Genomic DNA, 13,287 nt, shown 5'->3' with positions numbered 1-13,287 from the left:
GCATAGCAACTCCGAATAAGTAAAAAAAAAAACCTGATATTACTAGGTGCAATACAAAACAAAAAAGTAAACATTGTGGCTAAAAGCTAAGCCATCCTTGATTTCCAAAGAGGCCATTATCTCCTTGTGTCCATCTTCTCTCCCCACAATATTCAGTGCAACTCTCACTACTCAGAGGAGTTACTTCCAGCTGCTTTAATTCCTTAATGTACAGAAGAGAGACTTTCTGGTCACCAAAATCTATTTTTTGCTGAAACTGAAGTCTATCTCTATATATTTTTGCATCAGGTTATGCTATTTCCATCCTGCAACGCTTTAAGTGATGTATTACTATCCACTTTAGAGCTAGATTTTGAGGAGGAAGAGGAAAGGGATCTCATTGGGAGCAGACTAGTTTTATAACTATAATTTGGTTTTAAAAAACCTGATGAGTCACCTCTTCTGCAGCAGATATGAAATAAAACTAATATTACAGGCTTATAAATATCCAGATATGTCCTTCAAAAATAACTAGCTTCCCTCGGAAGCTAAAACTTATTTTCCTGTACCTCGAGTATTGCTGGATTAAATTAATTCTTCAAAAGAGATGAATGATGTATTCTAAATAAAAACCTCCAAATATGTGAATCAATAGTGCCGTTCTCTTGGAATTAAAATTTAAAACCTGTTTGTTAGTGATCTTAAAAGAGAAGCAATGTTCCTGCCTACCTAAAAATTCTGCTGTATGTTGCTATCATTGCAAAATCTATTCAGTGGATCTTAAGAACCGTCTTGTATAATATGTAAAAAGATGTTTCACAGTTTTAATTGTAAATGATCTCCAGTCGAAATAATTGTACAGAGAGGAAATAGAAAGCAAGAGAAAAATTGTAATATCTGTGGCACCAGCTTCCCAAATGAGTGTGCATTATTTGGCTGATGGGAGCATGCCTGGAAGATTATTGGTCACGTGCATACAGCCACAATTTCATCATCTGCATCTCCCTTATCTGGGGAAGGGGAGTGTATGTGCACACACACACATACACACACATACACACACACACACACACACACACACATATATACATATATATATGGTTTGTGTGTGTGTGTGTGTATATATATATATTATTATATATAATATGATCTATAAACCTTTGATTTTTCCCTCCCTTGAAAATCCACCAAGCCAATAAATCCTTTTCAAAATCTCCTGTTGCTTGGATATTAGTCAGAATACAATATAACATAACATACAATATTATTGTGTTGTATATTGTGTATACCAGGGGTGCCCAACTCCCGGTCCATGGACCGATACCGGGCCACAGCATGCCAGCAACCAGTCCTCACAAACAAGCAAAGCCCCATCCGCGGGATGCAGGCAGCACACAAAACCGTGGCACTCTCCGGTCCTCGGAAAAACCTTTCTCCACGGAACCGGTCCCTGGTGTCCAAAAGGTTGGGGACCTCTGGTATATACAATACAGGTAGTCCTCAACTTACAACCATTCATTTAGTGACAGTTCAAAGTTACAACAGTAGTGGAAAAAAAAGTTGACTTATGATTGTTTTTTTTACACTTATGACTGTAGCAGCAGGTTCACGATCACGTGATCAAAATCCAGATACTTCGCATCCGGTACATATTTATGACTGTTGCAATGTCACAGGGTCAAGTGATCCCCTTTTGGTGAACTTCTGACCAGCAAAGTCAACGGGAAAGCCAGATTCACTTTTACAACCGTGTTACTAACTTAACAATTGCAGTTAAATCAATTAACAACTGCGGAAAGAAAGGTCTTAAACTGGGGCCAAACTCACTTAAAACAAATGTTTTACATTTAGGCAAGAAAAACCAAATGTACAGGTATAGTATAGGGGGTACCTTGCTCAACAGTAGTAACTGTGAGAGGGATCTCGGAGTCCTAGTGGACAATCACCTAAATATGAGCCAGCCGGGTGCTGCAGCTGCCAAAAAAGCCAACACAGTGCTGGGCTGCATTAACAGAGGGAGAGAATCAAGATCACGTGAAGTATTAATACCACTTTACAATGCCTTAGTATGGCCACACTTGGAATACTGCATCCAGTTTTGGTCACCACGATGTAAAAAAGATGCTGAGACTCTAGAAAGAGTACAGAGAAGAGCAACAAAGATGATTAGGGGACTGGAGGCTAAAACATATGAGGAACGGTTACTGGAATTGGGTATGTCTAGTTTAACGAAGAGAAGAACGAGGGGGGGACATGATAGCAGTGTTCCNGCATAGCAACTCCGAATAAGTAAAAAAAAAAACCTGATATTACTAGGTGCAATACAAAACAAAAAAGTAAACATTGTGGCTAAAAGCTAAGCCATCCTTGATTTCCAAAGAGGCCATTATCTCCTTGTGTCCATCTTCTCTCCCCACAATATTCAGTGCAACTCTCACTACTCAGAGGAGTTACTTCCAGCTGCTTTAAATCCTTAAATGTACAGAAGAGAGACTTTCTGGTCACCAAAATCTATTTTTTGCTGCAACTGAAGTCTATCTCTATATATTTTTGCATCAGGTTATGCTATTTCCATCCTGCAAAGCTTTAAGTCAGTGGTTCTCATCCTTTTTAATGTCGCGACCCCAACCGGTCGTAAGTCGAGGACTAAACCGGTCGTAAGTCGAGGACTAAACCAGTCGTAAGTTGAGGACTAAACCGCTCGTAAGTCGAGGACTAAACCGCTCGTAAGTCAAGGACTACCCAACCGGTCGTAAGTCGAGGACTTTCCCTGCCCGGGAGCGCCGCACATGCGTGGTTCCTCCCCCTGCGCCGGCCGAGGCGTAGCTGGCAAGCGGCAGAGATGGAGCAGGCCGACCACCAGCTGGCCCAGCCCAAGGGAGGTAAGGCACCCGCCGGAAAAGGGGAAAAAATGGTGGACAAAAAAAATGGCGGACAAAAAAAATGGCGGACAGCCTTGCTTGGCGACCCCTGTGAAATGGTCGATCGACCCCAAATGGGGTCCCGACCCACAGGTTGAGAACCACTGCTTTAAGTGATGTATTACTATCCACTTTAGAGCTAGATTTTGAGGAGGAAGAGGAAAGGGATCTCATTGGGAGCAGACTAGTTTTATAACTATAACTTGGTTTTAAAAAACCTGATGAGTCACCTCTTCTGCAGCAGATATGAAATAAAACTAATATTACAGGCTTATAAATATCCAGATATGTCCTTCAAAAATAAATAGCTTCCTTTGGAAGCTAAAACTTATTTTCCTGTACCTCGAGTATTGCTGGATTAAATTAATTCTGCAAAAGAGATGAATGATGTATTCTAAATAAAAACCTCCAAATATGTGAATCGATAGTGCCGTTCTCTTGGAATTAAAATTTAAAACCTGTTTGTTAGTGATCTTAAAAGAGAAGCAATGTTCCTGCCTACCTAAAAATTCTGCTGTATGTTGCTATCATTGCAAAATCTATTCAGTGGATCTTAAGAACCGTCTTGTATAATATGTAAAAAGATGTTTCACAGTTTTAATTGTAAATGATCTCCAGTCGAAATAATTGTACAGACAGGAAATAGAAAGCAAGAGAAGATTTGTAATATCTGTGGCACCAAATGCTTCCCAAATGAGTGTGCATTATTTGGCTGATGGGAGCATGCCTGGAAGATTATTGGTCACGTGCATACAGCCACAATTTCATCATGTACATCTTCCTTCCACAATTTCATCATGTACATCTGGGGAAGGGGAGTGTATGTGCACACACACACATACACACACACACACACAAATATATATATATATATATATATATATATATATATACACACACACACACATATATATACATATGCTGTGGCTCAGTCTGGTTAAATGGAAAAGAAAGAAAAGAGAAAGCGCACGTTTGTAATATGTTTAATTTTACGTCCAACAGATGGCGCTGTTTTTCAAAGAAAGCATGTTTTACCTGTCACAGGTGTGACATCTGTATAATAGTAGGTATATAAAAACACGTGCGTATTCCAATGCAATGTTGTGTCAAAATTTCAAAGCAATCGGTGAAGAACTTTCAGAGATTTAAGATTTTGAACAAACGAACATTTACATTTTTATTTATATAGAAGATATATATGGTTTGTGTGTGTGTGTGTGTGTGTGTGTGTGTGCTGAAGACACCAGCCTGAAGATGACGAATGGGACTTCGTCGAAACATCGCCAAGACACTTCCAATTTTACGCGGCTGTATGGTTTGGTTATTTTACGATCTATAAACCTTTGATTTTTCCCTCCCTTGAAAATCCACCAAGCCAATAAACCCTTTTCAAAATCTCCTGTTGCTTGGATATTAGTCAGAATACAATATAACATAACATACAATATTATTGTGTTGTATATTGTGTATACCAGGGGTCCCCAACCCCCGGTCCGTGGACCGATACCGGGCCACAGCATGCCAGCAACCGGTCTGCACAAACAAGCAAAGCCCCATCCGCGGGATGCAGGCAGCACACAAAACCACACACTCTCCGGTCCTCGGAAAAACCTTTCTCCACGGAACCGGACCCTGGTGCCCAAAAGATTGGGGACCTCTGGTATATACAATACAGGTAGTCCTCAACTTACAACCATTCATTTAGTGACGGTTCAAAGTTACAACAGTACTGGAAAAAAAAGTTGACTTATGATTGTTTTTTTACACTTATGACTGTAGCAGCAGGTTCACGATCACGTGATCAAAATCCAGATACTTCGCATCCAGTACATATTTATGACTGTTGCAATGTCACAGGGTCAAGTGATCCCCTTTTGGTGAACTTCTGACCAGCAAAGTCAACGGGAAAGCCAGATTCACTTTTACAACCGTGTTACTAACTTAACAATTGCAGTTAAATCAATTAACAACTGCGGAAAGAAAGGTCTTAAACTGGGGCCAAACTCACTTAAAACAAATGTTTTACATTTAGGCAAGAAAAACCAAATGTACAGGTATAGTATAGGGGGTACCTTGCTCAACAGTAGTAACTGTGAGAGGGATCTCGGAGTCCTAGTGGACAATCACCTAAATATGAGCCAGCAGTGTGCTGCAGCTGCCAAAAAACCCAACACAGTGCTAGGCTGCATTAACAGAGGGATAGAATCAAGATCACGTGAAGTATTAATACCACTTTACAATGCCTTGGTAAGGCCACACTTGGAATACTGCATCCAGTTTTGGTCACCACGATGTAAAAAAGATGCTGAGACTCTAGAAAGAGTACAGAGAAGAGCAACAAAGATGATTAGGGGACTGGAGGCTAANAATACAATCCCGGGTTGTATAAACAAAGGCATAGAATCAAAATCACATGAAGTATTACTTCCTCTTTATAAATCCTTAGTAGGACCTCACCTGGAATATTGCATCCAGTTTTGGTCACCACATTACAAAAAAGAGGTTGAGACTTTGGGAAAAAGTGCAAAGAAGAGCAACTAAGATGATTAAAGGCCTGAAGATGAAAACATACGAAATTGTGTATGGCCAGTCTAGAGAAAAGAAGGACCAGGGGGGACATGATAGTAGTATTCCAGTATTTGAGGGGCTGCCACAAAGAAGAGGGGGTCGACTTATTTTCCAAAACACCCGAAGGCAAGACAAGAAACAATGAATGAAAACTAATCAAGGAGAGAAGCAACCATGAATTAGGGAGAAACTTCCTAACAGTGAGGACAATTAACCAGTGGAACAGCTTGCCTTCAGAAGTGGTAGGTCAGGAGTCTTCAGACTTGGCCCTTTTATGACTTGTGGACTTCAGCTCCCAGAATTCCTCAGCCAGGCACGCTGGCTGAGGAATTCTGGGAGTTGAAGTTCGCAAGTCATAAAAGGGCCAAGTTTGAAGACCCCTGTTGTAGGTGTTTCATCACTGGAGGTTTTTAAGAAGAGACTGGATAGTCACTTGTCTGAAATGGTATAGGGTCTCCTGCTTGAGCAGGGGGTTGGACTAGAAGACCTCCAAGGTCCCTTCCATCTCTATTCTGATTGGCTCCTACCCCTGGTTCAGCCAGTCTCTCTCTCCCTGACCGATACAAAGTAGCATCTGTACATCGAACATGCCTAAAGGACCCACTGCTCCAATTAAATTTCCATCCTACGCAAAAAGTCTGAGCTTGTTAATAAGAATTAATTAGGCCATCCCTGAAAAATTCACACCCGTATCAACAACCACCTGGATCTTCAAAACCTTTTCGCATATCCAGTTGATAGTTAGACTTTCCCTTTGGACCTTTCAGGATCCAAAACTCTGTACACTGTGTTGGATATTTCAGTTAGATTTGGAGTTTCTCCATATTGACTGCATGACTGTGTTTCCTGAAGCCAATAATTATGGATGTGTAGAAAAAATAAATAAAGGGAGCTATTCTGAGCAAGAAATTGGATGGCTATTAAAGGGCCCTCGATGGGGATTTTTCATTAGCATTTATATTCCCCGCGAAATGTGAGGCTAACACACCAAATGAATTTGTGTTGTGATTTCCAATTAAACTCCATTGTTCATTTGCAGAGATTACTCCTTGACCTAATTGCAACTAAGAGCAACAACCTCTGCAAAACATATCATTTTTTCCCCACATTAAAACTCCCTTAAAATAGCAATTCCTTCTATAGCCCATTTGCTGTGAAAAACAGCATTTGGGGGACGGTAGCAATTGGTCTTAATATTCACATTGTTAGCAAATAAACCTTCCTGAATCAATTAAACAATTGCCTGTGTTAATAATATCTGGCAAGAAGAGTTGGGAATGTGGAAATTTAATTTGCCATCCGTCACTTACACATTTTCAAGTAAATAACTTTCAGATTGGCTCTGCATTTCCACTGCCCATGACAGGTGTAATTTAAAAGAAAAATTCCAATATATTACTGTCATGCACACCTCTTTGCAATTTAAGGCTTGGCTTATTTAGACTGATAATAGCAGTTGCACTCCCTGCTGATGGGGTATGGGAATTAATGCCTTTCTCGGTCTAAATATGATGCCTTCTGCAACAACAGAGCCAATGGGAAAAAAATAAGTATATTTTTGTCGTAATGCCATCTTTATGAGTGAACCTGGGGCTGCTGTTTCATTTGTTTCTGCAAGTATTATATTCCCATAATAATAATAATATGTGTTTCCCACTTTATTTATTCAGTGACTATCCACACCCCATCTGTTGCCATCAAGGGACTGATTGTTTTAGCTAAGCCAACAAGGTGTTATTTGTTATCTCAGTCCTGTCATAACATGAATCTATATCCTTGTGAGTGGATAAATTACCCAATGAGCTTTATATCTAATTGGGAATTAAACCCCATTCTCTTTGTTTCCAGATCATCTCCCTAACCACTATATAATAATCAGGTTCCCATGTTTTAAGGATTTTAAGCATCATGGATTTATTTCAACATTTTTATTTCATTCATTCAATTATATGCTATTGGGTTGGGGTGACATGAGAGCAGTGTTCCAATATTTGAGGGTCTGCCCAAATATGTGAGCAACTGGTTCTCGGTGTGGATGCCACTTCCGGAATTCCATTCTGGGCTTGGGCAACAAAAAATTAGCTGCCGAAGTGGTGCGAACCAGCTGAATCCCACCACTGGGTCTGCCACAAGGAAGAGGGAGTCAAGTTATTCTCCAAAGCACTTGAAGGCAGAACAAGAAGCAACAGATGGAAACTAATCAAGGAGAGAAGCAACCTAGAACTAAAGAGAAAATTCCTGACAGTTAAAACAATCAACCAGTGGAACAAGTTGCCTCCAGACGTTGTGGGTGCTCCAACACTGGAGATTTTTAAGAAGAGGTTGGACAACCATTTGTCTGAAATGGTATAGGATCTCCTGTTTGAGCAGGGGGCTGGACTAGAAGACCTCCAAGGTCCCTTCCTACTCTGTTATTCTTCTATGGTTACTATCAGACTGGAGTTGTGACCTTCTGACAGTATTAGAACATAAGTCCACAGTGAATTTTCCAACAAAACAGAAAGTAATTTGGGTTGTTCGACCAACTTTTCCAGATGCAGCCTTAGCCTTTTTTTAACAGCTGTGAGCATGTAGGAAGAGGAAGCCAAAGAAAATTAAAATAGAAAGGAAAAGAAAGATCAAGAAAGCAGGCATTTTCATTAGCTTAAGTAGAGCAAATGTTTTTTTTATTAAAAAAGTCCCAGGTTTATCCTTAGTATCTCTAGGTAGGAAGATAAATAAATGTTCTCCCGTTTGGAAATTTAGGGAAACAGTGAATTAGATCTGTTCTTTGTAGCAAGTCAACTGAATTATCCATACCAGAAGTTGGAAAGCTCTAGGTTTTTCTTCTATTGCCCTGGATGGATGGATTAACTCAGGGGTCTTCAAACTTGGTCCTTTTATGACTTGTGGACTTCAACTCCCAGAATTCCTCAGCCAGTCAAAGATTTCCTGCCCATAAGGAGAAACTTGCTGACAGTGAGAACAATTGATCAGTGGAACGACTTGCCTTCAGAAATTATGGTTGCTCCATCACTGGAGGTTTTTAAGAAGAGACCGGATAGTCATTTGTCTGAAATGATATAGGGCAGGGGTCCCCAACCCCCAGATCATTGGCTGACACTACTCCATGGTGCTCCAGAAACTGGGCCATGCCTTATCCATGCAGGTGATAGATGCAGATAGCACACAAAACCAAGCTCTGTCGGGTCTGCAGAAAATCTTCTCTCCATGGAACTGATCCTTGGTACCCAAAAGGTTGGGGGCTGCTGATATAGGGTCTCCTGCTGAAGCAGGGGGAGTTGGACTAGTAGGCTTGTAAGGTCCCTTCTAACTCTGTTATTCTATATTCTTTCTCTTTTCGGAGTATCTTCCAGAATCTCTGGCAGAGCTGCAACCTCTAGTAATTAAAAAAGCTAGATAATGAACTTGGGACAACTCAGCAAATCCAGTGAACAGTAATGGGCAAATACAATCATGAAACATATGCTTTATTTGTCCATTGTTCCAATTACTTAATTAATGTGTTCTGGTTTCTGAAATTTCATTTTTTTTTCTTAAGAGCGTTATTTAGTTATAATGACGGAAAATGTAGGGAAAAAAATAATTGATATGTAAAAGCTAGCAATCATTCCCTAGATCATTGCCTGCCACTGGGCAATGTTCAGATGCGTTGGACAAGTTTCATAAATGCTGGCTCAGAATTTTGGAAGTTGTTTTCATAATTTCACAAGGGATGTGATTCTGGAAGGAGGCTTAGAACAGGAGTACTTGTAAGCTTCCAAAAACCTCAGTCATTAGTTACAGCCCCTCTCTAAAACTGGCCAACTAATTGAATTATTATGGAATTATTATATGGGAATTATGGAATTATGGAAAAAATTCAGAGAAGAGCAACTAGGATGATCAAAGACCTGGAGGCTAAAACATACAAAGAACAGCTGCAGGACTTGAGTTTGGCTAATCTAAAGAAAAGAAGAAATAGGGGAGATACGATAGCAGTGTTCCAGTATCTGAGGGGCTGCCACAAGGCAGAGGGGGCCAGGTTGTTCACCAAAGTACCAGAGGGGAGGACGAGAAACAACGGTTGGAAACTGACCAAAGAGAGAAGCAACCTGGAACTAAGGAGAAATTTCCTAACAGTGAGGACAATCAACCGGTGGAACAGCCAACCCCCAGAAATCGTGGGCGCCCCATCACTGGAGATCTTTAAGAAGAGACTGGATAATCATCTGTCTGAGATTGTGTAGGTTCTCCTGCTTAAGCGGGGGGGCTGGACTAGAAGACCTCCAAGGTCCCTTCCAGCTCTATTCTATTCATCAACTTGTATGCTGTCAATTGCTTTACTTCTCATGGCAATTATAAATTTGGAATGTGACCGAATGGGCCACACGATCACAAGTCAGGCTCTCAACAACCATCCTGCATTTATAGCTGTTTTCAGTGTCCCATGGTCATTTTACAAGATTTTTACCAAAATTCAGGATTTACTTCTGGTTTTCGGCCAAACCAGCTCTGTAGAGCAGTGGCCCCCAACCTTTTGGGCATCAGTGACCTGTTCCGTGGAGAAAGGTTTTTCCACAGACCGGAGAGTGCATAGTTTTGTATGCTGCCTGCATCCCATGGATGGGGCTTTGCTTGTTTGTGTGGACCGGTTGCTGGCATGCTGCAGCCCGGTACCGGTCCACGAACCAGGGGTTGGGGACCCCTGCTGTAGAGTACAGTGGGTTTGCTTCCTGACCACAGGGTTCACTTAATGACCATTGCAAAAAAGGTTGTAAAATCAGGTTGGTCATGTAGGTGATCTGTTTTATGACTGTCATGACTTACAATGGGCAGGCTCCATTACGGTCTACCTGTTACGAGGACTACCTGTTACGAGATCTTCCATGAAAGTCTGGGGTAAATTCAGCCTCTCAAAAGCTCGAGAGGAATTTGCAACCCTCTTTTGTAATGTGATAGTCGAGGTGAAGGCTTTGAGTGACTTAAAATGCTGCTTCGTGGGTTTCTCGCCAGCTGAGCTGAGATAAGCTATCAGCTTGGTAATTTTCTCTCTCTGAATAGCCAATGTCTCCTCTCCTTCCATTTCTTTCCTGGCCTCCCCACAGCCTCACACAGTTCTCTCTCTTAGCTCTTGTTTTTACGTGGCCTCAATCCAACACACCATCCAAAGGTTAAGTGCATTCCTTAGTCTGGAGAATAAAGTCGTCTATCCCTGCTTCTGTCACATTTTGCGGCATCGTCAAGTCTCTTGGCTGCACTTTTGCTAATCTCACCCTTAGGGACAGACTTAGAACACCCAGAATTTATGCCGTCCTTCTCCCTGGAGATCCCTACGTGCAAAAGCAACAGATGCTAAACTACAACCTGCGACGCCGTAGGTACTTCAAAAAGAAACATTGGCCTTAATGCAAGAAATAAAATACGCTTCCTAGTTTATATTCTCCTAGCCGCTGGTTAATTATTCAGAAACAATGGTTATGGTTGGCTCGGGCTGGAGTTGTCTTAATGAAATCAACGTAATCGTTTTGCAAGGATTGCCCCAAAAAATTATGCAGTACTGCTGCCAAACATTAATTGCAGAGAGATTCACCTCACCCCTCTAGAGTCTGGAAGATCTTTCGGCTTTCCTTAGCCAGCAAACTCTCTGGTGGCGCAGTGGTTACAATGCAGTATTGCAGGCTGACTCTGCCCACTGCCAGGAGTTCGATCCTGACCCACTCAAGGTTGACTCAGCCTTCCATCCTTCCAAGATCAGCAAAATGAAGACCCAGATTGTTGGGGGCTATATGCTGACTCTGTAAACCACTTAGAAAGGGCTGTAACCCCTGTGAAGTGGTATATAAGTTTAGGTACTACTGCTATTGTTTTTCTGTTTAATTTGTCCAAATAAATTCTGTATGCCCCCACTTCATCAGAGAGGATATATACTCTCCCTCCTTCTTTCAGCCCTACCTGGTTTACTAATAGACACCTTCCTCATTAAGCAGATGGCCAGCCAATTTGGCAGATGTGGTGTATTCTACCAAGCCTGAGCATTGACATCTGGGATAGAAAAACTTGTGACTTTTTTTTTTTTGCATCTGTCCTGGGAGATTAGTTAGGCAGAATTGTCAGGCATAAGAAACCAGGAGCCAGGATTTTGTTGTTGTTGTTGTTCAACTGGTAAGTTATGTCCGACTCTTTGCGAATCCATGGACCACAGCACACCAGCCCCCCTCCTGCCCTCCACTATATCCCAGAGTTTGCCCAAATTCATGTTCATTGCGTTGATGACACTATCTAACTATCTCCTTTACTGTCCCCTTCTCTTTTTGCCTTCCATCTTTCCCAACATCAGGGTCTTTTCCAGTGACTAGGAGCCAAGATCGAGCTCAAGAAAAAGATCTATGAGTTTATTTCATGCAACCTATCCACAAGAATCTGATCTACGAATAGTTAAGTCGAATTGGTGCCAGAGTCAATGGAGTTCAAGGGGAGCTGAACTTAATGTCTCTTTCAGGGGCATAGGAACTCCAGACTAATGATGTATTTGACCCTACCCTCAGGCTCAGTCTGGTTGTCTCCTGCAAACATAAGGCAACTGATTTATTTTGGTGTTCCCATAATCTGATTGGTTGAGTAAAGTTTAACCCTATATATAACTCTGTTTCTTCTTTATATGTTTTAGCTATCAGTCCCCTGATCATCTTTGTTGCTCTTCTCTGCCCCCTCTAGAGTCTCTTTGTGGCGACAAAAACTGGATGAAGTATTACTAAGGCATTATAAAGTGATATTAACACTTCACGGGATCTTGATTCTATCCCTCTATTAATGCAGCCTAGCACTGTGTTGGCTTTTTTTGGCAGCTCATCATTGTCATATCTTTGAATATCACTAAGCAACTGGCTGTAAGATGAGAAGTATTTGTAACCTACAGGAAAAATCTTCCTTCCTTCCTTCCTTCCTTCCTTCCTTCCTTCCTTCCTTCCTTCCTTCCTTCCTTCCTTCCTTCCTTCCTTCCTTCTTTCCTTCTTGAAATTCGAAGACATTCTGTTTCCATCAAAACTTGTTAAATCACCTTTGAAGATTAATGGCTTTGACTTCAGTTTACTTGTTCATATTGTTCAAAAACTGTCCTGAATTTATGTACCAGTCTTTTGGGGACCTTAAGAATCAGCCTCAACAATGGCTGATTCTACTCATTCCTGTATGCTCTCCTGAATAAGAACCCTAATGAATGAACTGGACACTTCTAACCAGGTCTGTCTGAACAAAACTAACTCAGTAGTCTTGGCTTACATAAGCTAAACCACAGCAAAGCAAAGCAGAACCATGGTTATAGCACCACGTGCTTAGCAATGCTAGTTGAGAAGAATTTCCTAGGAAGTATGAATTGCAAACTCTTTCAAATTTTATTTCCTGCTTCCCCAGATGTCATGCAAAACCAGGAGGTGAAGCTGGATGGATCTTTGCTCTCAATCCCAGAGAACTTTTCGTTCTGTTTTCTTTCCTTCTTTGGGAACCATCTGCAAAGAGTGCGGGAGAGAGAGAGAGAGAGAAAATGTTTTGCTAGATATATGGAGAAGTGAAGGGCAGCAAATTTATCTAGTGTTACCGCAGTGTAACAGGTCCTTGTTTTACAGCTGTTATTCCGGGTCCTGTAATAAAAAAAGCAGAGATTGTTTTTAAAACGATGGCCTGGGGTTGAAGGTACCAATCCTTCAATAGGTTTGGGGAAAATTCTGATACAAATCCTTTAAAGAAAAACTAAAAATATAAAGGAAAAATCAAATTGTCTCTGTGTGTCAAGAAAGCTGAATCTTATTTCAACCCCTCTGCCATCTTTGATCCAGAAATA

Source organism: Protobothrops mucrosquamatus, unplaced genomic scaffold (assembly GCF_001527695.2).
Source record: "Protobothrops mucrosquamatus isolate PMUCROS unplaced genomic scaffold, P.Mucros_1.0 scaffold3404, whole genome shotgun sequence".
NCBI classification, from domain to species: Eukaryota; Metazoa; Chordata; class Lepidosauria; order Squamata; family Viperidae; genus Protobothrops; species Protobothrops mucrosquamatus.
This window is presented reverse-complemented; position numbering follows the sequence as displayed.